Source organism: Hyperolius riggenbachi, chromosome 1, assembly GCF_040937935.1.
Source record: "Hyperolius riggenbachi isolate aHypRig1 chromosome 1, aHypRig1.pri, whole genome shotgun sequence".
Taxonomy (NCBI): Eukaryota; Metazoa; Chordata; class Amphibia; order Anura; family Hyperoliidae; genus Hyperolius; species Hyperolius riggenbachi.
This window is the reverse complement of record NC_090646.1, coordinates 245875328-245899620: the sequence shown is the minus strand read 5'-3', so window position 1 is coordinate 245899620 and position 24293 is coordinate 245875328. Positions and strand designations below refer to the sequence as shown.

At 43.4% G+C, this 24293-nt stretch overlaps 1 protein-coding gene and 1 pseudogene across 6 annotated transcripts in view; both read left to right on the top strand.

The window, feature by feature from the left end:
- The window catches only part of BMPR1B (bone morphogenetic protein receptor type 1B), a 664739-nt gene that overhangs the window by 291381 nt on the left and 349065 nt on the right, over positions 1 to 24293 (top strand). The window contains exon 1 of one of the 6 annotated variants that reach the window (XM_068232373.1): positions 4209 to 4227. The exons of the other annotated variants lie outside the window; for them this stretch is intronic. The gene's annotated coding sequence lies outside the window, so the exon portion shown is untranslated. Of the gene's footprint in view, positions 1 to 4208; positions 4228 to 24293 lie in introns of those variants that run through there. 6 annotated transcript variants of the gene reach the window in all.
- On the top strand, positions 21961 to 22096 carry LOC137533186 (U2 spliceosomal RNA; annotated as a pseudogene).

The window sequence follows — 24293 nt, the reverse complement described above, 5'->3', positions numbered from 1 at the left end:
AACCAAATTTCTCAAAATGACTGTTCAGGGGTATAAGCATCTGCAAATTTTGATGACAGGTGGTCTATGAGGGGGCAAATTTTGTGGAAGCGGTCATAAGCAGGGTGGCCTCTTAGATGACAGGATGTATTGGGCCTGATCTGATGGATAGGAGTGCTAGGGGGGTGACAGGAGGTGATTGATGGGTGTCTCAGGGGGCGGTTACAGGGGAAAATAGATGCAATCAATGCACTGGGGACGTGATCGGAAGGGGGTCTGAGGGGGATCTGAGGGTTTGGCCGAGTGATCAGGAGCCCACACGGGGCAAATTAGGGCCTGATCTGATGGGTAGGTGTGCTAGGGGGTGACAGGAGGTGATTGATGGGTGTCTCAAGGTGTGATTAGAGGGGGGAAATAGATGCAAGCAATGCACTGGCGAGGTGATCAGGGCTGGGGTCTGAGGGCGTTCTGAGGTGTGGGCGGGTGATTGGGTGCCCGCAAGGGGCAGATTAGGGTCTAATCTGATGGGTAACAGTGACAGGTGGTGATAGGGGGTGATTGATGGGTAATTAGTGGGTGTTTAGAGGAGAGAAGATCTGCGGGCGATCTATTGGTGTGGGTGGGTGATCAGATTGCCCGCAAGGGGCAGGTTAGGGGCTGTTTGATGGGTGGCAGTGACAGGGGGTGATTGATGGGTGGCAGTGACAGGGGGTGATTGATGGGTGATTGACAGGTGATCAGTGGGTTATTACAGGGAATAACAGATGTAAATATTGCACGGGCGAATTGATAAGGGGGGGTCTGAGGGCAATCTGAGCGTGTGGGCGGGTGATTGGGTGCCCGCAAGGGGCAGATTAGGGTCTAATCTGATGGGTAACAGTGACAGGTGGTGATAGGGGGTGATTGATGGGTAATTAGTGGGTGTTTAGAGGAGATAAGAGATGTAAACAATGGATTTGGGAGGTGATCTGATGTCGGATCTGCGGGCGATCTATTGGTGTGGGTGGGTGATCAGATTGCCCGCAAGGGGCAGGTTAGGGGCTGTTTGATGGGTGGCAGTGACAGGGGGTGATTGATGGGTGGCAGTGACAGGGGGTGATTGATGGGTGATTGACAGGTGATCAGTGGGTTATTACAGGGAATAACAGATGTAAATATTGCACGGGCAAATTGATAAGGGGGGGGTCTGAGGGCAATCTGAGCGTGTGGGCGGGTGATTGGGTGCCCGCAAGGGGCAGATTAGGGTCTAATCTGATGGGTAACAGTGACAGGTGGTGATAGGGGGTGATTGATGGGTAATTAGTGGGTGTTTAGAGGAGATAAGAGATGTAAACAATGGATTTGGGAGGTGATCTGATGTCGGATCTGCGGGCGATCTATTGGTGTGGGTGGGTGATCAGATTGCCCGCAAGGGGCAGGTTAGGGGCTGATTGATGGGTGGCAGTGACAGGGGGTGATTGACGGGTGATTGACGGGTGATTGACAGGTGATTGACAGGTGATTGACAGGTGATCAGGGGGGATAGATGCATACAGTACACGGGGGGGGGGGTCTGGGGGGGGGGTCTGGGGAGAATCTGAGGGGTGGGGGGGTGATCAGGAGGGAGTAGGGGGCAGATTAGGGACTTAAAAATAAAATAGCGTTGACAGATAGTGACAGGGAGTGATTGATGGGTGATTAGGGGGGTGACTGGGTGCAAACAGTGGTCTGGGGGGTGGGCAGGGGGGGGTCTGAGGGGTGCTGTGGGCGATCAGGGGGCAGGGGAGGGGGAAATCAGTGTGCTTGGGTGCAGACTAGGGTGGCTGCAGCCTGCCCTGGTGGTCCCTCGGACACTGGGACCACCAGGGCAGGAGGCAGCCAGTATAATAGGCTTTGTATACATTACAAAGCCTATTATACTTGTTACATGCGGCGATCCGGGTGCTAGTAACCCGCCGGCGCTTCCGAACGGCCGGCGGGTTACAACGAACGGTGGGCGGAGCCAGTCCCCGGCGGCTGATCGCGTCACGAATGACGCGATCGCCGCACAGCCACTCCCGCAGCCGCCCCCGCCGATGGGCGTATTGCGGTCGTTTGGGCCCGGTCTTTGCCGCCGCCCATCGGCTGGGGGCGGTCGTTAAGTGGTTAAACAACAGAATATTTTGCTCACTACAGTTCCGTTTACACATAATACATTATTTTGGGTTAAAGGCAGGCAGGATAACTATATGGGCAATAAGAACTTGAGAGACAGTTTATATCACGTTATCCCAGACTGTAATTAAGCTTAAGTGTAATTTGTAAGCACTGTTCAGGTAAAAGTACATTTGCAGGTTTTGACATTTAAAATTGTTCTATTTTTTGTGAATTACTGAATATTGTCTCAAGATCTAAGTGGTTAACTGGTTGTTAACTGATGTCAAATCCTTACAGTACATTATAGAGAACGATGCTGTAAGAATTTTCAAATTATGCCATGAATTAACTTTAATATGGCATTTCTTACCCACTTTGCAGTACCTCCTCAGTCACTTGCTAGGTGTTTAAAATGTATTTTATAGGTAAAATAGAAAAGCATCTCCTGAGAGAAAGCAGAGAGAAAGCGAGAAGAAAGATGTACTGAATTAGGGCTTTAAGTCTGATGTGCTCTTTCTATCTACAACATAATCAAATGTGTGATTTCCCTATTTAGTACTGCTAACATTGGAAGCATTTCTTGGCTGCTAACTTCAGAAACAAAATATGTTGTGGTAAATGTTTGATTTGGCACTGTTTAGCAACAAAAAATACGTTGCAGCTACTACAATCTGTACATCATTTGTGGTTTAACAATTTAGTGAACGTGTTATGGTGTAAATGCAATGATATGCATACTTAAATGTGACTGTGATACATTCTTAAAGAAGAATTAATCAAAATCTCCCCTCTGCTCCACCAGATTAACAGAAATATTATAATGTCTAAGGAAAGACTACTGTTTGAAAAAAAATAAAATAAAAATAAAACAAAACAAGATTTAGAACAGTTAGTTGGCTCACTTTAGGGTATATTCAGTAAACTGTATTAATGCCAGTTATGTATCTTGGGTTGCAAAATAGCACAACTCGCATTACCAAGGTAACTTGCACATTGCTAATGTTAAGTGCCTTATGTAAGTATATTGTACATGCTTAGGTACTATCCACTGGTTCACCTGCTTCTCACCTCCAGCCTCTTCTCATCTGCTCATCTCCAGTCTTCCCTCCTCCCCACTCTTATTTTTTCCAGCCTCTCCTCACTCCAGCCTTGTCTGCTCACCAACACTGTGGAGACACTGACTCATCTGTGGGTACAGGAGATGAGCAGAGCTTCAAACAGCTATCCTCACTACTACCACCTGGTGTCCATACAGTGCAGAGCCATGCAGCCTCTAACTGGCTGCCTGAAAGCATACAGCTCAATGCTGTATGGAGCCTGGGAGACCTTCCTTCTCTCCTGTCACCCACAGAGTTACCTGTGTGACTGGCTCAGTGTGTAGGTGGAGCACAAACAGGCAAGAGATAAGAAGGAGCTGCGGAGGCTGGAGGATCCTGGGACTTTATAAGTAGGAGGCAGGGCATAGGATAAGGTGGAGAGATTTGGGACAGTCCAAATCAGGATGGTAGGCCCTATGTTTATTTGTGTCCTGATACAAGTAAAAAATTATACACCAGGGTGTCCTGAGTCTCATTTGATGCAGCACATGTTGACTATTATGTGAGTGGAAATTTTGAACACTACAGGGCTAGGAAAATAACTCTAGGTGTTAAAATTTGTGGTATATTTAACTGGGAATTCTATCACAAGTTGTGCTTTTTTTCTGGCCTGTCAAACATTTTAGAATGACCTGTGTGTATATTTGTATAAAACGTATATCAATGTTTGCGCTAATCTGTTTCTCTTTTCATCAGTACTCTCTTTTCTACTGTTTGGATTTGGCTCTCAAATATATTTTATTAGTGAAAACACTAGCAGATACAATTCTGACTATTTTGACTACACTTACCCCCCCACCCCACGCACACACACCACTACTACTGAGGCCACATTGGGATCACACTGTGCCTTTTTGCTACTTAAAAACAAATAATCTGCTTGTCATATGCAAAAAAACAAGTTTATTGCTATTATTGTGCAAGAGACACACATTGTTGACTTAAATGAAAACCGTTTCCTTGACAACAATGACACACCCTCACCTCCTGGCATCTGCCTGCTTTTGTTGCTTATGGCCACAAATCGCCCTACAAGGTACAGTTTGAAAATAACATTGTTAATTTATACAATGATTCATCTTATGGTTGCAGTGATCAGACCAGCAACTTCTGATTTCTTTCTGTTATCTGTTCTGATCTATTTCTATTTACCCTTCTTTCTTTCCTATGTAAATGTCCATGAATATTCTCTTGCATTTTATCTCCTTATTTGTCCCTTTTTATTGATTTACACCTCTTTTTTTTCCTGTTTGTACAACACACACACACTCACTGGCAAACAGATTCTTATTATGGACACGCTAAACACATGGACTGCATTTCCAGATGTTAAAAAAATTGCAGCGTGTTCAGTACTGTAGACAGGTGTTTACAAATGGGAATATTTTGATTGCTTATCCAGATGGGTGTGCAGACCTGGAAGGGACATTTAGGTGAAACTGAAGACAGCTCATGCCAAAGAGTCTGTTATTTTTCTTTCTTTTTAGTTGTGATAACAATATCCTTGGCATTGGTTATCGCAAACTATTTTTATAGGAAAACGATTGAGCGATCCCAGCAGGATCAACGTGGTCTTTCCAGATGTTTAAATTTACCAGCTATTAACTGTATGCAGCAGTGCCACAGAATGGCTGATGAAGCTCACAATAAAATTGGTGACACGCATGCTATTCTGAAAGTGTTTTTGGTTACACTTTGTCTTCCACGTAGAGCACATTTAAAGGTAAACCGAAGCAATGTGTTTTTTTTATCACACTTATATAAACTAAATATTAAAAAAAATTGCTGTGTAAACATGTTTATCTATGTACAAATGATAAATAACTAGCAAGTTGAAATAAGAAATCTCAGAACATGCATAAAGTGTTCCATAGGTTTACAGTTGATGATGTACAAATGTACACAGTAAAGGATTCTGTAAGAGGGCTGTATGAACTGGGAACCTGCAGAGTTCATAAATAATCCAACTATAAACAATTATGGACTGAATACATTCTGCTTGTGGCTGAAATAAGGTGGAAAAAAAAGGGAGAGAAGGTACACCCCGCCTAAACAGGCTATCCACCTATAAGTTAGTGTCTACATTCCAGATCTGGAAATGTTTCAATCCCAGCAGAGATTAATTAGACTTCAAATATACAATCTTCTGAATCAGCTGAATGGTGGTAAAAAGGAACCTATTCCAGGTTAGGCAGTGAATGTGAGGTTGAATGCATGTTTATGTGTAGGTAAGATTCCAGGCGGGATGAATAGGATGGAACTTAGTGTGGGAGACTAAATGAACAAAGCATACATAGTCTACATTCTTACTGGGGAACTTGAGGTTGGAAATGTACAGATTATTTTGACATATGTTTTGTTATATACCCCCTGGCCTCTTCTTCCTTTTCTTGACTTATTGAACAGATAAATTAATAAATATATCAAATGATGATGCAAATGAACCCAACATAAGAGGGCTTCAATGAAGCTTTGTTAATTAAGTTGGGTACAGTACAAATTGTACGCTGAGTGTAAAAAACAAAAACAAAAAAAACATATACAATCTTCAATAAACAGTTAAGTAACACATATTCCTATATTGCATGATCTCTTATAACGGTTGAAACCGCTGTGGAGGGGAGTGGCGTATTTTTGCTGGAAGACACAGCAAACTATAGCCACACTCCTGTTTGTACCTATATGGTTCTACCATTTAAACTGAATGTATTTTTAACCATTGTCCTGAGGAGAATATCTAAACGTATGCCATGTTCTCTGTGCAAACTTATGTAAAAAGCAGTGATTACTCAAGCCAGACAACTGTTGACAATTCCATGTAGTCATATATGAAAACTGAATGCCACTGCCCTTGTTGCCATGGTAATGTCACTCGAAATGCTTTTCAGTTTGAAAAACATATGCCGAGGGCAGATTGGTATAAACATGTAATCTTAATAACTTTAAATATTTTATGTAGCTTTTAAATATGTAGCGTCTTTAAAGGGAAGGTCCAGGCAAAAAAAAAATGAGTTTCACTTACCTGGGGCTTCTACCAGCCCCATGCAGCTATCCTGTGCCCTCGTAGTCACTCACTGCTGCTCCAGTCCCTTGCTGGCAGCTTGCCGACCTCAGAGGTCGGCGGGCCGCATTACGTTCATTTTTACGCATTCCCGCTAGTGCAGGAATATTGTACCAGCCCCATGCAGCTATCCTGTGTCCTCATAGTCACTCACTGCTGCTCCAGTCCCTTGCTGGCAGCTTGCCGACCTCGGAGGTCGGCGGGCCGCATTACGTTCATTTTTACGCATTCCCGCTAGTGCAGGAATATTAACACATGAATTTTACGCGTTTATTGGTGCCATGCGTAAATTTGTACGCGTTGCACCACTAATGCGTTAAAATGTATGTGTTAATATTCCTGTACTAGTGGGACTGCGTAAAAATGTACGCAAAGCAGCCCGCCGACCTCCGAGGTCGGCAAGCTGCCAGCGGGGGACTGGAGCAGCAGTGAGTGGCTATGAGGGCACAGGATGGCTGCATGGGGCTGGTAGAAGCCCAAGGTAAGTGAAACTCATTTTTTTATTTTGCTTGGACCTTCCCTTTAACCATTTGCCGACCGCCCCCAGCCGATGGGCGGCGGCAAAGACTGGGCCTAAACGACCGCAATACGCCCATCGGCGGAGGCGGCGGCGGGCGTGGTTATGCGGTGATCGCGTCATTCGTGACGCGATCAGCCACCGGTGACTGGCTCCGCCCCCCTCGCACTGTAACCCGCCGGCCGTTCGGAAGCGCCGGCGGGTTACTAGCACCCAGATCGCTGCATGGATTAGGTATAATAGGCTTTGTAATGTATACAAATCCTATTATACAGGCTGCCTCCTGCCCTAGTGGTCCCAGTGTCCGAGGGACCACCAGGGCAGGCTGCAGCCACCCTATGTCGCACCCAAGCACACTGATTTCCCCCCCCCTGCCCCCTGATCGCCCACAGCACCCCTCAGACCCCCCCCTGCCCACCCCCCAGACCACTGTTTGCACCCAGTCACCCCCCTAATCACCCATCAATCACTCCCTGAACCCTAACCCTAAACTGCCCCCTGCTCTCTCTTGATCACCCCCTCACCCCTCAGATTCTCCTCAGACCCCCCCCCCCCCAGACCCCTCCCCTGTGTACTGTATGCCTCTATCCCCCCTGTAATAACCCACTGATCACCTGTCAATCACCTGTCAATCACCCATCAATCACCCCCTGTCACTGCCACCCATCAATCAGCCCCTAACCTGCCCCTTGTGGGCAATCTGATCACCCACCCACACCAATAGATCGCCCGCAGATCCGACATCAGATCACCTCCCAAGTGCAGTGTTTACATCTGTTCTCTACCCTAAACACCCACTAATTACCCATCAATCACCCCCTATCACCACCTGTCACTGTTACCCATCAGATTAGACCCAATCACCCGCCCACACGCTCAGATTGCCCTCAGACCCCCCCCCCCCCCTTATCAGTTCGCCAGTGCATTATTTACATCTGTTCTTCCTTGTAATAAACCCACTGATCACCTGTCAATCACCTATCAATCACCCCCTGTTACTGCCACCCATCAATCACCCCCTGTCACTGCCACCCATCAATCAGCCCCTAACCTGCCCCTTGCGGGCAATCTGATCACCCACCCACACCAATAGATCGCCCGCAGATCCGACATCAGATCACCTCCCAAGTGCAGTGTTTACATCTGTTCTCTACCCTAAACACCCACTAATTACCTATCAATCACCCATCAATCACCCCCTATCACCACCTGTCACTGTTACCCATCAGATTAGACCCTAATCTGCCCCTTGCGGGCACCCAATCACCCGCCCACACGCTCAGATTGCCCTCAGACCCCCCTTATCAATTCGCCAGTGCATTATTTACATCTGTTCTTCCCTGTAATAACCCACTGATCTCTATAAATAGACAATTGTGTGTAAAAAAATCAAAAAATTGTCATTTACGGAGATATTTCTCCCACCCAGCATGGGTATGTGTAAAAATACACCCCAAAACACATTATACTACTTCTCCTGAGTACCGCAATACCACATGTGTGGCACTTTTTTGCAGCCTAACTGCGCTAAGGGGCCCAAAGTCCAATGAGCATCTTGAGGCTTTACAGGGGTGCTTACAATTAGGCACCCCCCAAAATGCCAGGACAGTGAACACACCCCACAAATGACACCATTTTGGAAAGTAGACACTTCAAGGTATTCAGATAGGAGCATAGTGAGTCCATGGCAGATTTCATTTTTTTTTTCGCAAGTTAGAAGAAATTGAAACTTTTTTTTTTGTCACAAAGTGTCATTTTCCGCTAACTTGTGACAAAAAAATAAAATCTTCTATGAACTCACCATGCCTCTTTGTGAATACTTTGGGATGTCTTCTTTCCAAAATGGGGTCATTTGGGGGGTATTTATACTATCCTGGAATTTTAGCACCTCATGAAACATGACAGGTGGTCAGAAAGTCAGAGATGCTTCAAAATTCACTTTTGGCACCATATTTTGTAAACGCTATAACTTTTACCCAATCCAATAAATATACACTGAATGTTTTTTTTTTTATGAAAGACATGTAGCAGAATAACTTCCGTGCTCAAATGTATAGGACATTTTACTTTATTTGAAAAATGTCAGCACAGAAAGTTAAAAAAGTAATTTTTTTGACAAAACTCATGTCTTTTTTGATGAATATAATAAAAACTAAAACTCGCAGCAGCAATCAAATAGCACCAAAAGAAAGCTGTATTAGTGACAAGAAAAGGAGGTAAAATTCATTTAGGTGGTAGGTTGTATGACCGAGCAATAAACCGTGAATCAGTGGTCTGAATGGAAAAAAAGGCTCTGGTCCTTAAAGTAAACCTGTATATATCTATGTGTTCGTAATGCGGCAACGCACATTTTTGTACGTGTTGCGGCCCACAATAGCGCTAATTACAGTCGGGAATGCGGAAAAAGCTACGCGTGGCCAGTCCTGACGGGCCTGTCGGCAAAAACGAAACTGGCTGGCAGCGGGGGACCAGAGGATTAGTGAGTGGCTGCGAGGGCACAGGACTGCTGCAGGGGGCTTTTTTTTCTGACTTAAAGCGGAATATAACCCTGCATTTCAACTTTGCTCTAAAACATTATTTACAGCATATTATATGCAAAAACTATTTTTTTTAATAGACCAGCATTGGAAGGGTTAAACACAGAGGTTTAAAGTTCCGTGAAGAGATATGCAGAAGTTCAGATTGTTACATTCTATTTAGTTAAATGTATCTATTGAGAAATGTTACACACTCTTTGGCTGTCCTCCAGCTCCTTCTCAGTCAGAGAGAGTGAGTCACATTCAACACTTAGATACATTTATGTAAACAAAATGTATCTATGTCAGCTTCGGATGCGTCTGCAGAAATCTCCAGGAACGTTAAAGCTCTGTGTAACTCTTCCAATGCTGGTCTAGTAAAAAAAAAAAATGCTGGTTGCATATAATATACTGTAAATAATGTTTTAGAGCAAAGTTGAAATGCAGGGTTATATTCCGCTTTAAGTGTCTCTTTAAGGGGCGAAAATACTGTGGTCCTCAAGTGGTTAAGGAAATATTTTGTGAACTTTGCCAAAATGAATAATAGCTTTTAATGGTAGTGAAACCCATGTAAAAGAGAACTTGTATTTTGTGTTTTTTTCATATGTTTTTGTGTGTGGTCAACTTGCAGATGCTGTGGCAAGGATAACAGGATGTAAGCCCAGTGATTGGCAGGTGTAGAAATGTTTAATCATTGTAAAACTGGCATTGGAGACTGAACCACAGATTTCTAACCAAATGGTAATGTTTTCCAATCTACAGGTGTGGTTTTTTTTTGTTGTTGTTTTTTTTTTGTATTTTTTGTATTTTTACATACATTTTACCTATATACAAACATCTACTGATCTCATTGTTACAGATGGAATCCTTTTTTGTCATTAATGAAATATAACTTTGTCATTTCTATAAATTGCCAGGATGCAGCCATAGTTCTTTTAAGGCAAATAAATAAATAATTTATGTGGCATTTTGCTAGGTAGTAAATACTTCATGTGTATATCCAGGCTTGGCAGTGGAGTGTTGGTTGCACCTAAGGTAAATCCTCTAAATGATAGATTACAGTACTCCTATTTGAAAGGCTCCCTTCACCTTGTCCATTCTTTTGCTGTCTAAGCAGTTTTGGCCAACACACACATCTGAGATTTAAGTTTTGACAAACACTGAATGGTGCCAAAATACTTCTGGGGAAATTAAAAGATGTAGGTTGTAAATGTATACTGGAAAAACAAATTAGCAGACCCAAACCAATTTAAAATATTTCATGCACAGAAAAGTTAGGTGTTGAAGTAGGTGAAGTATTTGCTCATAAAAGTGGCATTTTGGCACATAAGTAATATTATTTTAAATAATTAGTTATACCTGGACTTTGTGGGGCTGATTTATCAAGACAGGCACAAAGAAGGCTGGAACAAAAGTAGAGTAGTTGCCTCCTTCTGATTGATAGCTCTGGAACGGTTCTAATTTCTGTCTTGATAATCAGTTGCTGTGTGCTTGGTGTACAGTGTATGTATTTATGATGTGCTTGGGACACTGAACATGCCAGTGAAATAACACATATTCTAAATAGGAGCCATTACCAGTTTACGGTAATTTCATTATGTTCTTTCGGCCTTTGAAATATCCTTTGCATCTTTTTTGAGAAGCCCACATTTTGGCGTATGCTGTGTCAGTCTACAACATTTTACAACTAATTGCAGGATTTTCATAGAGGTATATTATTTCATTGCTTTCACAGGGTCCACATGACAGCACACAAAATGTTCACTTTTCCCCATGCTGCAATGCAAAATTGATTCTTTTTTTTTTGTTCACCTTAAGTCAACTTTACTGGTTGATCACTCACTTTTCTATCACCTCTTAAAATGTAATTGACGACTACGAGGCAAGATAGTTAAATCTCTGGTAAGATGAAAGTAGCCATTCTTGCTGAGGTGGTAACTGTTCTTGAAATCTAACAACTTTAAAGCTGTATTCAGACATGAAAACAATGTCATCTGATTCAATAGTTTACAGTCCCTCCATCTCGAAACCAGACATATCCTACTTGATCCAGGAGAGGGTGGAATACCTTACAAGGCCTGGGCCAATTAGCCTTAAATGGGAAAAATTCCTTCTGCACTCCAGATGACAATCAGACAAATCTCTGGATCAACTCTTCTGGAAACTACTGAGTAATTATAGCTGGGGATGCCCTTCATTGCAAGGAAAGCATCCAAGCCCTCTTTAAAATGCAGAGATGGAGTTTAGTAGTCCCCTCCCCAGTTTAAGTGGCCATTTGTGCCCCAGTATTAGCAACCCCTTCCCCAGTATAACATGCCAACCTTTAACACATGAAATGCGGCAAACCTTACCTCTGACACATGAAATGAGGCAAACACTACCTGTGACACACAGAATGCAGCAATCATTGCCAACTCATTGCACAGGCGGCAGTTAGCTGTATTACAGAATTTGTCTTGTTTAGATGTATTGCTGGATGAGCACATATACAGAGAGCTATTAAGGAGTTCCTGATAGCTTTGGCACTCCTTCATCCAGACAGAGCTTAAGCCATGGCTGTGAATGAAGCTGTTCAACACACGTTGCAGGAAGTGATCGGCGCTGCACCCAATCCCCCCTCACCTGCACCCAGGTTGGCTCATTGTGCAACTGCATTCTGGTTCCTGGTGCATAGAGGATGGAAAGAGATCCGGAAGTGCGAGGAGGAGATGATGAAGCGCCATAGAGTAGGGAAGGTGATCCGAAAGTCCAAGGAGGAGACGAGGAGGTGGGGTAATAGGAAGTTAGAGGCGGGGTAGTAAGAAAAGAGGGGCAGTCTCATGCCATGTGCAGAGTGACACGAGTTGAAATCCCTGAAATACATAGACAAATTATGGCTGTATTACTCTTATTTCTGGCCATAAGTACTGCAAGTTTTGCTATTCGTGTGAACCACAGCACTCAAGTAGCATGACCGTTGGTACTATATCGCTCGTTACTAACAAGCTTTACTGTTAGTAACACAAATTACCGTAGCGTATGGTGGCACTACTCGATAGTTCATAATTCATGGTACTTACTGATGGAGATAAGAATAATACTGCCAAGCGCTGTCTGTGCATGGCAGTATTACCATGATTTTGAGAATCAACCACTGTGGGTTCTCACCCTCCTGCAAGTGCCTCTGCTGTGCCAATGGCGTGCCTCCTTCATCTCTTTGCTGCCTCCTTTCTTCTTCCACCACATGGCACTCCACTCACAGCAGGATTGGCTTCTGCTCCTCTTCCTCCTCACGGGTGGGCTGGGCAGCAAACTGCTAGGTTAACTGAAGAGACAGGAGACTTGCACTGCATCCTCCCGCCTCTCTGAGGCGGGAGGATGCAAACTCACTCCTAAGACTTTCTGCTTCTGTCCCAACACTGCCCCCTGCAAGTTGCCACCTGAATCATGTGATTCAGGCTGCTTCATGGTAGAGCTCATGGTAACCTAGAACCACTGGGTGAGTATAAGGGGCTTAAGAGTATTAAAAAGCCCTCTTTCTAAACTATGTGACACATAAGGAAAATTTAATTTAGCATTTTTTTCTTTTAGTAAGGACCTGAGTCCATTAATGCAGTTGTGTCTGCGTCTGTCTGCTTTTCAGCATCTGTAACATTGATGCATTGCTGAAAAGTGGACACAACTGTATTAGTGGGCACAGGCCCTGAAAGGGTTTTTTGGTCTTTTAAAGCCATTAATAATATTCTAGATACAGTTATCATTTGTCTGCTTGGGATTTCTCAAGTTTACAAACCTTTCTGCAACCTTCACTATGGTCTCATATAATTCAGGCATTTCAGTAGTTTATTTTAATTAACAATTAGTATTCTCTTGGACCATTTATAATCTCCATTGATCTCTTGCCCTATCATGGTTTAGTAAATCATCCAGATTGCACATTTGTTTCTTGCATATGGTTACCGCATAGAACATATTTCCAGGCTACATTCCTTCTTCAAGGTCATATTATGCCACTGTTCTCATTGTGAGGCTTCAAGGACTTTACTCTAGCAGTGAAAGAAAGGCTTCAGTTTGTACCCTGATATTAAATTATTGAACAACAAAACTGCTTTGCCAGTAGCCAGATGTTTTACTTACGGTATCCTCTATTTATTCTTTTATCTACCGCTAAATAAAAAAACAAAGCATTTTGAATTATTTTTCACCTTACACTTAATTTGCACTCCTTTGTCCGATCTATAATAAAAAGTCCTAGCTGTAGCTTACTAATGTAGTGGCCACAGCAGGTTTGTAGCACCTGGGGGTGGATTATGTGTTCTGGGTGCTTTCAAACCAAGTGCTGAAAGGATTAACATAAATATGCTGGAGTAACTGTAAGTTGGTTCAGCAGGTTAATAGCAAATGTGCGAAGAGGTATACAGCTTAGTAGCTGACAACAGCTGATGGATAGGAACCTGACTTTTTTTAAATTTAGTAATCATGTATTTTTGATGTTTATTTAGCTCTATTTATTGGATTGTGAACTGTCAGATACTAATTATATAGCCTGCATTACTTGGTACATGATCACTTCTTTGATGGGGCATTAAAGCTAAATCATGCAAACCTCTTTTTATGAAATACATTTATACACTCTCATGAAAATTTTATCTCAGATAACACTTTCAAAACACTTTTTCAATTATGTTTTGAAGCAAGTGCAGTTCTGCTTTAGCTCTTTATGCATACAATAAAATTCCATTAATTATGAAGAATGTTTTATGCATTGCACAGCTATACCTTTTACAATGACTATATTTAAATTACCTAGCTGGGTCTTATAGTTATTATTATTATATTATTATTATTTATTGTATTTATAAAGCGCCAACATATTACGCAGCGCTGCACAATAGATAGATGGGTTAACATACAGGTAGAACATATGGAAACTCACAACAAAACAAGATCATGCAAATGATTTGATAACAATACAGTGTCATAGGTCAAAATAGAGACTGTTCGAGTCTACAAGAGGGGTGGTTGTGAGTAAGATTGCATAATCAAGCTGGATACATTAGGGAGGAGGGCCCTGCCAGAGGCTTACAATCTAAAGGGTGGAGTGGAGACAATAGGTGCATCTTTTGAGAGGGTGTCTAACAGACATATTATGGTGCTGGTGTCGGGGGGTATGCGAGCGTGAAGAGGTGAGTCTTGAGAGCTTGTTTGAAGGTATTAAAGGTGGGGGCGAGTCTGACGGCTGGTGGGAGTAAGTTCCAAAGAGTAGGGGCAGCCCTGGTGAAGTCCTGCAATCGTGCATGTGACTGAGTTATGCGTGGTGCGACTAGGCGCAGGTCATTGGAGGATCGGAGGGGGCGGGCTGGTGTGTGCCTGTGGACCAGATCAGAAATGTAGGTCGGGCAGGTCTTGTGCACTGATTTGTAGGCCAAGCACAGGATTTTGAACTTGATCTTAAAGCTGATGGGGAGCCAGTGTAGTGCTTTCCAGAGCGGAGTTGTAGAGGCGCTGCGGTGAGAAGAATTTATCAGTCTGGCTGCCACATTCATTACCAACTGAAGTGGGGCAGTATGGTTAGAGGGGAGGCCAGACAAAAGCGAATTGCAGTAGTCTAGGCGGGAGATGGCAAGGGCGTGGATAAGGAGTTTAGTGGTGTCAGGGGACAGGTAGGAGCGGATCTTGGAGATGTTGCGGAGGTGGAAGTTGCAGGATCTGGCAATACCTTGGATGTGGGCTGTAAAGGAAAGTTCCGAGTCCAGAGTAACGCCTAGACAGCGGGCTTGGGAGGTAGGGCGGATGATAGTATTTTTGATAGTGACGTGCAGATCTGGGAGGGGTGCAGCTGTGCGGGGTGGGAATATTAGAAGCTCAGTCTTGTCCAAATTAAGCTTCAGGTACCTGGCAGCCATCCAGGAGGAAATGGATGTGAGGCAGGCAGAGACTTTGTCCATGGTAGTTCAATTTCATGTTAAAAATTGAACTATAGTGGCAAATGTGCAGCTTTTTTGGAGGTAAGGGTGTCTACACCCATCTTTCCCTATCAGCACACGTCACCGGACTCCTCCCACATTCTCAATATCTGCTGGTAAGAGGCAAACTAATTGTGGCCGACACTGCAACTACAGCAGAGAACATCCACTGTTTTTAAGAGCAGATCCTGGGTCACGGGACTGATGGGGTAGCAAGCTAGTAAATAACAGACTAATAATTCGTTAATATGCAGGTAACAATAAAAGACAGAAAAGCTTGGAAGCCTACACCAATGAGACAAAACTGTAAAACTTCTAGGTATTCACAGTTACAGTTAATTATATTATTACAATAGCACCTATAAAGGGGTACAATATGCTAGGCAATACGGTAAGATTCATTTTGTGAAGGTAATGTTTTAGAAGAAGGAAAAATGGGCAAATGTAAGAATCTGGGAGACTTTGATGAGGTCAAAACTGTTATTACTACACAAAGTGACACGTGTTGTGGGATGGATCCAGCATTCTGCAGCTAGTATTAACCAAATGTTAACCTCCAAATTCCCCAGAACACCCCCAGAAGTCCAATTGTACATATGTTGGATACGCTGGTAAAAAAAAGTCCTGTCCATTGTGTCCGCGCCTTGCATCTTACATGATCTGCTGCCAATGTCCTGGTTCCAAATACAAATCACACATTTGAAGGTCTTGTAAAGTCTATGCCTTATGAATCAGAGCTGTTTTAAGTGTATCAAATTGGAGAATTACACATATTAGGCTGCTAGTTTTAATGTGTTGGCTGATCAGTGTATATGATAAAATATGGCACAAAATGTTAAAAAATGCAAAAGAATGGAGAGTAGGATGGTGGGACATACTGTTGATAAGAATAACGTGAGGCAGGAAAAAAAAAACAACTATGGCCCCTGGGACTTAGGCCCCGGGCTTGCTTTAAATTATGATTGTAGGAAAGGATGAGTGTTAAATGAGTGTGGAATAGCTGTAATATTTACTAAGAAGAACTCACTGCACTCTGATTTTATAAGGAATTTATTTACTTTGAATTTCAGGAATTTGAACAAGACCATATAGACATCAGTATGTGCAAATCCCCATAAAGCCTGAAACAAGTTTGTATTTTGGGAGTATGCCATAAGTTGACTTAATAGCAAAGACGAAAGAAGGAACTTGGGTACATTTCTAAAGGAGTATAAACTTTGTGCATAGAACAGGATTAATGATGCCTCTATTTCGGTCCAAGAAGACATACATCTACAGACAAATTTCTGGTTACATTGGAAAATGGATAAATGGTATTTCAGAAAACAGACACCAGAGGGAAGACATTGATAATGTGGGTAATTACTAGTTTTTGAACTGGGTTCAAGGGATGGATAAAGTCAGGTTAAAAAATGCAGTTTTACTTACCTGCGGCTTCTACCGGCCCCCTGCAGTTGGGCTGTGCCTGCGCCAGTACTCTAGGACACCCCTGTCCCCCACCGCGGCTCAGTTTTGTTGACTGAGCCTCTCGCTGGCCAATGCGCCTATGTCTGGCTCGCCACTGGGAGCGTTCTGCACAGGCAAGTTATGAGAAAATTTCTATTGTGCCTGCGCAGAAGGCTCCTGGCGACGGGAGTGTGAACAAGGATGGGCCAGGGCCGCACAGGCGCAGTGGCCGGCTACAGCTGCAGTCGCCAAAACTGAGCCGTGGCGGGGGACTGGAGGATCCTAGAGCATCGGCGCGGGCACTGGCCAACTGCAGGGGGCCGGTAGAAGCCCCAGGTAAGTAAAACTACATTTTTTAACCCGGCTTATGCATCCCTTTAAGTAGTCTGCCATGCTTAATGCTATACCATCTTTAGCCAAATCAGTAACTTCTTTCCAGTTGTCTTTAAGTGGACCCAAGGTGAAAATAAACTGATGAGATAAACAATTATATTTATCCTCCTACTTCTAAAAATGACTTTTTTTAAGTATCCTAGGTTTTATTTTATATTTAAACATTTACAAAGTAGGTTGAATATTTTATGATCTCTAGTCAGTGGCAGCCTATTAAGTGTCCTAGAGTTAGAAGAAGGTCAATAGTTCATGTATTTTATCACTCCCTGCCCTCAGAAGTTGAATTCTGCCAGGAAAACTTTTATGGTTGTAATCTGCATATCAGTGATGTGTACTATTTTCCCAACAAGGAACCGTTAAGACAGAAGCTGTCACTTCCATGCCAAGAAATTAACTATTTCAGGCAGCAAAATAAAGCAAGTAAAACAGCTTGGTTAGTAATATGTTTTATACTATACATATGCATGTTTATCTCATCATGTCACATATCGCCTAGGGTATATTTTAACCTCCTTAGCTGTAATCCCAAGTACAGCTTTGGATGGAAAAAACATGCCAGGAGCGGTAACCCCTAGCTGAACTCATAGTAGCCGCCGGAGGTCTGTGCAGAACAATTGCGCAGCAGACGTTTTAACTCACCTCCCGGGGGATCCTGATGTCATCCGTCATTCTTCCTCTCCTCCGAGGCTCTGCTTCCCCCTGGTGAGATTGCCGTCTGTCGCCATGACGACAACCAGCAATCTCGCTTTAGGGTTACAGCACCACCCAGAGGACGGAGGGAAAACTGCAGCGCTGGATCCCAGGAAAATGAGTGAGTGCTAATCTGCTGCACATCTCCCTAGCAGCATGATTTTTTCCAGGTGTGAGTGTCTAAAAGGGTGTAAAAAAAAATTGTACTGCTTTTAGACCCAAAAAGCCGAAAAGAATCATGCCATCAAGGGGGTTAAGCTGAATACTCACCTGCTGATGGATCAGGGAACCTTACAGCTATGCCTCCCTGCGAACGAGGTTCTCCAATCCATCCTACTGCCCATGGGAACAAGCACACGACAGGCGCAAAGAAGAGTTGAAATGATTGTGGCACTTCCAGTGTCTCCTGGGGCCTTAACGATCCAACGTGACGGTTGTTTTTGCCTCATGTTGCAAAGTGTCCTTCACCTAAGCGCGTGCCTGTAATCTCATTATGAGATCACTATCGCTCATTACTTAAGAAATCGTCGGTCAGAAGAATGAGGGGGTGGGGATGGCCATTTAGCTTGTCCAGAAGATCCTAAACAATTTAGGGAAAAAATAAAAAAAAACTGCTGAGACACTTTTCATTGAGATGTTTTGTTTACTGAGGAAAATTTGCTTCCAGAATGGATGTAAATTGGGCATTGTTGACAAAAACCAGAAGTATATCGGAAATGTATACTGAGTAGACTAAGCCTCTGGTAGCTTGAAGGCCAACACAATTAGTGATTGATGGGGTGTTCTGCCATAGAATGAGGTAGTAACAGAATACATTTTAAAAAAATGTTTGGATGGGAAAAATGGAGCAACTCTGCATACAAATGTAAAAATGGAGATGTAATATATATCATTTTGACAAAATTAATACAGTCAGTCAGATTTAGTGGTATATTTCAACAAATACTGAATTTGTATTACAGGCTCTTAGCTGCAGGTCTCAGTTATGAACCTAGTCACATATTTAAAGGGAACCTGAGGTGAGAGAGAAATGGAGGCTGACATTTATTTCCTTTTAAACAATTGTCTGTCTCTCCTGCTGATAATCTGCCTCTAATATTTTTAGCCACAGGCCCTGAACAAGCATGCAGATAAGGTGCTGTAACTGAAGTCTAACTAGATTAACCATATTAACCATTCAGACACTACTGACGCCAGGAAAATCAGCAGGACTGCTCAGTATTTTTTAACAGGAAATAAATATGGCTTCCTCCGTATCTCACCTCAGGTTCCCTTGAAAGGAAGGAACAAGCTCCAGAGGAAATGTACTCACGTCAATCAGACATAGCCCTGGAACAACTAGGAGCATTACATATTTCTTCCAGCTGACGCACCCTTCTGAATACCTCCCGAATTCCTGGATCATGGCCAAAAGATTCTCCACTCACACATTAAATGTAACAAAGCATGAGTGGTATATAACAACATTTTTTATTCAGTGGGGCCTCTTAGGCAGGGAACACACTTGACTGTTTTCGTCCGCGTTTTCTGCACAGAAAAACTCATCTTAATCAATGGGCTAGTTCAAACTTAATACCTTTTCCGCACACAGAAAAAAATAAAAAACATTCTGCATGATAATTCTGCACATTTGTCTATCAATTACATTAGCTGCTTTGAAAAAACATGCAAGTTTATATGCATAGAAACACACTTGAGGTGTGCAGAAGACGCATGCAGAAACACATGTGCAGAAAACTGAAAGAGACGTGTGTTCACTGACTTATACCTCTTATTTTCCATATGCAAATAGTTCAGGACTTCGTGGCAGTTGCAAATAGAAATGGAAAGAAGGAACAATCCTGACAGGTATTGTTTCCAAATTGAAAGGGCAGGAATGTAGCCATATCCAGGCATAATACTGAACGGATCAAGATCTGTAAAGATTAACATCACTTTTTGCATGCACATTGGTCAGTGACACTTACAGAGTTTACATTTCTCCTCCTTTTTAATAACAACAATCAGAGGTTCCTGCATTGTAGGAAGTATAACCCCATACTTGAGAACTAATAAAGTATCTCCTATAAATGGGGGACCAAGTGTTTTTTCTGCTATTCCACCAGGAGCTCATTCGTGCCAGAAGTTCTATTTAGGGGAAAGGAGGCAACTGCTTGCTCATTATGTTTTTAGTTTTCATCATCCTTTCTCACTCGCTGTCTTTATTCACATTAGATCCTAACCTGGCTTCTAATTAGTATCAGGATTCTGTACTATGCATTTTGGATGCTTTATTAATAGAGCTCATCCTATTTCATTACTGTTTTGTTGTATTCTTGATTTATGTTGTACCTTCTTGTAGCCTACAGATGTCACTGCTGCAGCAGCTGTGTCTGGCATTTAAATGAAAATCAAACAGAATAGCATAACCATGGCAACTTATAGATAATTGAAGATGTTTTCATATTAACAAAGCATTGCATATATTTTTTTCTAACAAACAACTAATGTGTACAAAGGTTTTGCCACCGTCCAATCTAGTTTACAATAATACATCTTTTAAAACAGAAGGTATTTGCAGGTTATCACTTACATGTGTCCAAAAAATAAGATCTTGACTGTATCACTTCAAAGGTGCCCATACATGGTACAATTTTTCATTTTTTTCTATAATTTAGTTCGATTATTCCGTTAGATCGAATATAAAGATTTTTCCAGCATGTCCGATCGATTTTTCTCGAAAAAACGGGATAATCGTTCGAATTTCTTGATCAAAAAAAAAAAATATTTTCAACTTTCATTCGATTCGATCATTTAGATCGAATAAATGGGAAAATCGAATGTTTTTATTGTATCGTGTATGGGCACCACAAGAAAGCCATACAAATCCTTAATGCCCTTTTAAGTCATGTATGTGGAACTGCTGATTTACAGCACACATTTGTCGTTGATGTTTCCTTTAAGAGTAGGAAACATCTTCAATGACCCACTGGGTCTGATTTGAAAAGGTGCTCATATGCTTAAGATCATTGGAGAGCAGGTTTGGTCTACTTTGGACTTATTAAACAATTGTTGTATATTATGTGATAAAAATTTGGAAACATTGCTGAGGTCATATCAGACTATAATGAGGCCTTTTCAAAGGTTACTTAAGTTTTTTGCAGGTAAGAATTTTCATCAGCCAGCTTGATAGCTTGATTGCGTCATTGCCACTATTATTGCAAGAGGATAGGCATAGCGTACGAGAGAAATAGCCGCTGGGAGACTTCAGTGCAAGATACAGCCAATATATGGTTTACCCTGCTCCTGCACAAGTCCCGGCAGTGTTAATTACTATTCCCCCTCCAGGTCTACATGGATGGTTGGGAATTATGTAATTCAGCTTCCAGCTATTGCATGCAGCTGAATTACAGTGTTTTAAAAGTAACTTCAGCTCCGTCTTCTGACAGCGCCGAAGTTACTCACTGTGTGCCGCTATAGCTGTAATTCCTATTACGGTCTGGTGGCGCCGGCTGCACCCAAATCTCTTGCGCTATAATCCACGTGTTCGTAGGCACAAACTGAATCTCTCTGAGATGACTGCAGCCTATAGCACAGACAGTCTGTCATGCAGGAAGTGGCCAGTGTCTGTCCTGACTAGGTATTTTACAAGTCATTTATTTGATGCTATCTAATTAAGAGGCTTAGGAACAGATTAGAAACAGAGCCTGTTTAGATCTAGAAATACATTTGTGCCTGGAATGCAGTCTTAAAGTGTACCCAAGGTGACACATGACAGGATGAGATAGACATGTGTATGTACAGTGCCAACCATCTATATATATAATAGAGTAAGTGCCTCAACCTTCAAACAAGAAGAAGAAGTAGTGCCCTGCCCCCAGGGCCGGTCCAAGCAAGAAGAAGGGTCTGGTCCAAGCAAGAAGAAGAAGTAGTGTCATATCAAACCAAGGGCAAAGAGGGATAATTTGCATATTCAGTAGCAGTGCATTGTGAGTAACCACAAATGTTCACTTATAGCGGAATTATTGCAGATTTGCTTCTGTTTTAAGAAGGAAAATTACACCAAGCTTTGCTTTTTTTAGTAGGAGGGATTTTTGGTCTCTTTTATCCCCCTATACATTTTTAGAAGTTTGGGTCACCCTGAGCTGCTTGGTTACTCTGTTGTACTGGTCCAAGCCCTATCTCATTCATGAAAGTGCTGTTGGTATGGAGTATCAGTGTGGCCGCTTCTCAGCCTTTTGGCTAAGATCAAGTGTAGTATCTGTTCTTAAGGTTTTTTGGGGGACCTGGAGGGATGGCACTGTGGCAGGGTGTCCTTCCTGGTCATAATTCCCAGGGGCTGATTGAATGGATCTATACCATGGTCGAGGCTGAATGGTTGAGGGCTTTGCTTAGGCGTACTGCCCCTGGAAGTGGCGCTCCAGGTGCACCTGAAAAAACCTGAGATGTGGCAGATCTCAGGCGGAAGTAGGGTGCTTTGGTCTGTACTGCCCATATGCATAGCCAACTAACGCAGCTCCCCGGCCTTTTGGCTAGGGAGAGTGCGGAATTTTTTTCACTCCGGCCGCAAGGTCGGGGCCAGCTTGCTGGCACCGGGGACTTCGGTTCCCACCCGACTCCCTCTCGGGGGAGCCACCCGGACCATGTGGACACGGTTGTCACATGGCCAGGCCCTTTGGGTAACCACTGGGCGCAGTCGGGGTCCTCCTCGGAGGACTCCAGGATCCTCCAACCCCTCGGGTGTTGGAGGATGCCACCCCCTGAGCTGAAGGCAAAGGGGGAAGGTTCCCTTTGGGGAACAACCGGAAGGGCCCTGCTGCATTGTGGGGCCTGTGGCTACTCATGCATGTTTTGTGGGGGTGCTTTGGGGCACTCACGCTTTTTCCGTGCATGGGGCTAATAGCCTTGCTTACCCGGGACTCCTGTTGCATGCAACAGGAGCCAAGAAAGCTTTAAAAAAAAATCAGTGTGGGAAAACACTGCTGACAGTGTTTTAGACTTCTGGCTGCTGATTCATAGGTAGGTAGGCTTGTGGAGATACGGAAGCTGCCGAGTTGATACATTTCTCCGTGTTCCGCTCTACTGCAGCAGCCTGGGAGGTCTCTGTGTCTCCATTCACTTAACCCCCTTGGCGGTATGAAAAATACCGCCAGGGGGAAGCGCAGCAGTTTTTAAATTTTTTTTTTTATCATGTAGCGAGCCGAGGGCTCTCAGCGGCATCCCCCCGCCCGCTTCGATCGCCTTCGGCGATCACCGATCAGGAAATCCCGTTCAAAGAACTGGAGGGCTTCCCCTGGAGGGCTTCCCCCGTCGCCATGGCGACGGGGCGGGATGACGTCACCGACGTCGGGACGTCATTGGGAGACCCGATTCACCCCTCGGCGCTGATTGGCCAGGCAGCGCTCGGGGTCTGGGGGGGGGCGCGCGCCGCACCGGATAGCGGCGATCGGGCGCGTGGCGGCGGAGATCGGGGTGCTGACGCTAGCTGCGTCCAGCAAAAAAAAAATTAAGTAAATCGGCCCAGCAGGGCCTGAGCGGCACCCTCCGGCGGCTTACCCCGTGTCACACACGGAGTTACCGCCAAGGAGGTTAACATTGTTATCGCCACATCAGAGGGAGCAGTACTTACCGACCTCACACCGCTTGCGGTGATCTTTATGAATTAACATTTTGCTAAATTTTTTACAACAATCACTGCACAAGCGGTGATTTATCGCTCTCCTCGGTAATGTCAGCTTTTGATGCGGAAGGAGCCTTTATGAATGCAGATTTTGCTACGTGTGCGGGAAAGTCAGCTGTTTTAAGCATTTCTGCATGCGGAAATGCTTTATGAATGATAGCTTATGTAGTGATGAGAACCAAAGGTCTGAAATAGGCTGTCACATGTAGGTTTGATATGACTGTGTAAAACTTAAAGCTATAGGCTTGCTTTGCTTACTAAGGGTGAAAAGGAATAATTTGCATATTTAGTAGCGGTGCATTGTGGGTAATCACAAATGTTCACTTATAGCTGAGTAATTGCATATTTCTTTCTGTTTTAGGAAGGCAAATTACACCAAGCTTTGCTTTTTTTAGTAGGAGGTCTTTTTGGTCCCTTTTATTCCCCCTATACATTACGAGTGGTTTGGGTCACCCTGAGCTGCTTGGTTACTCTGTTGTACTGGTCCAAGCCCTATCTCACTCAGCTGTATCAATCCCTGCCATGTACTGATGAGGAGTAAAAGCCTGAAACAGGCTGTCTACATGTGGATTTGATATGACTGTGTAAAATTTAAAGCTATATGCTTGCTATACACCAGCAGCTCTGGATGCTTGCTTGGCTTACCGAGGGGGAAAAGGGGTAATTTTCATATTTAGTAGCAGTGCATTGTGGGTAACCACAAATGTTCACTTATAGCTGAACTATTGCAGATTTCCTTCTGTTTTAAAAAGGCAAATTACACCAATACAGTGTGCGGCATTGCAGGAAGTGATGACAGTGGAACGCATGATGGAACACTGAAGAGGTGAGTCATCCCCGCCCGCTGCCTCTTACTAATAGTGGTGGCTGCTACT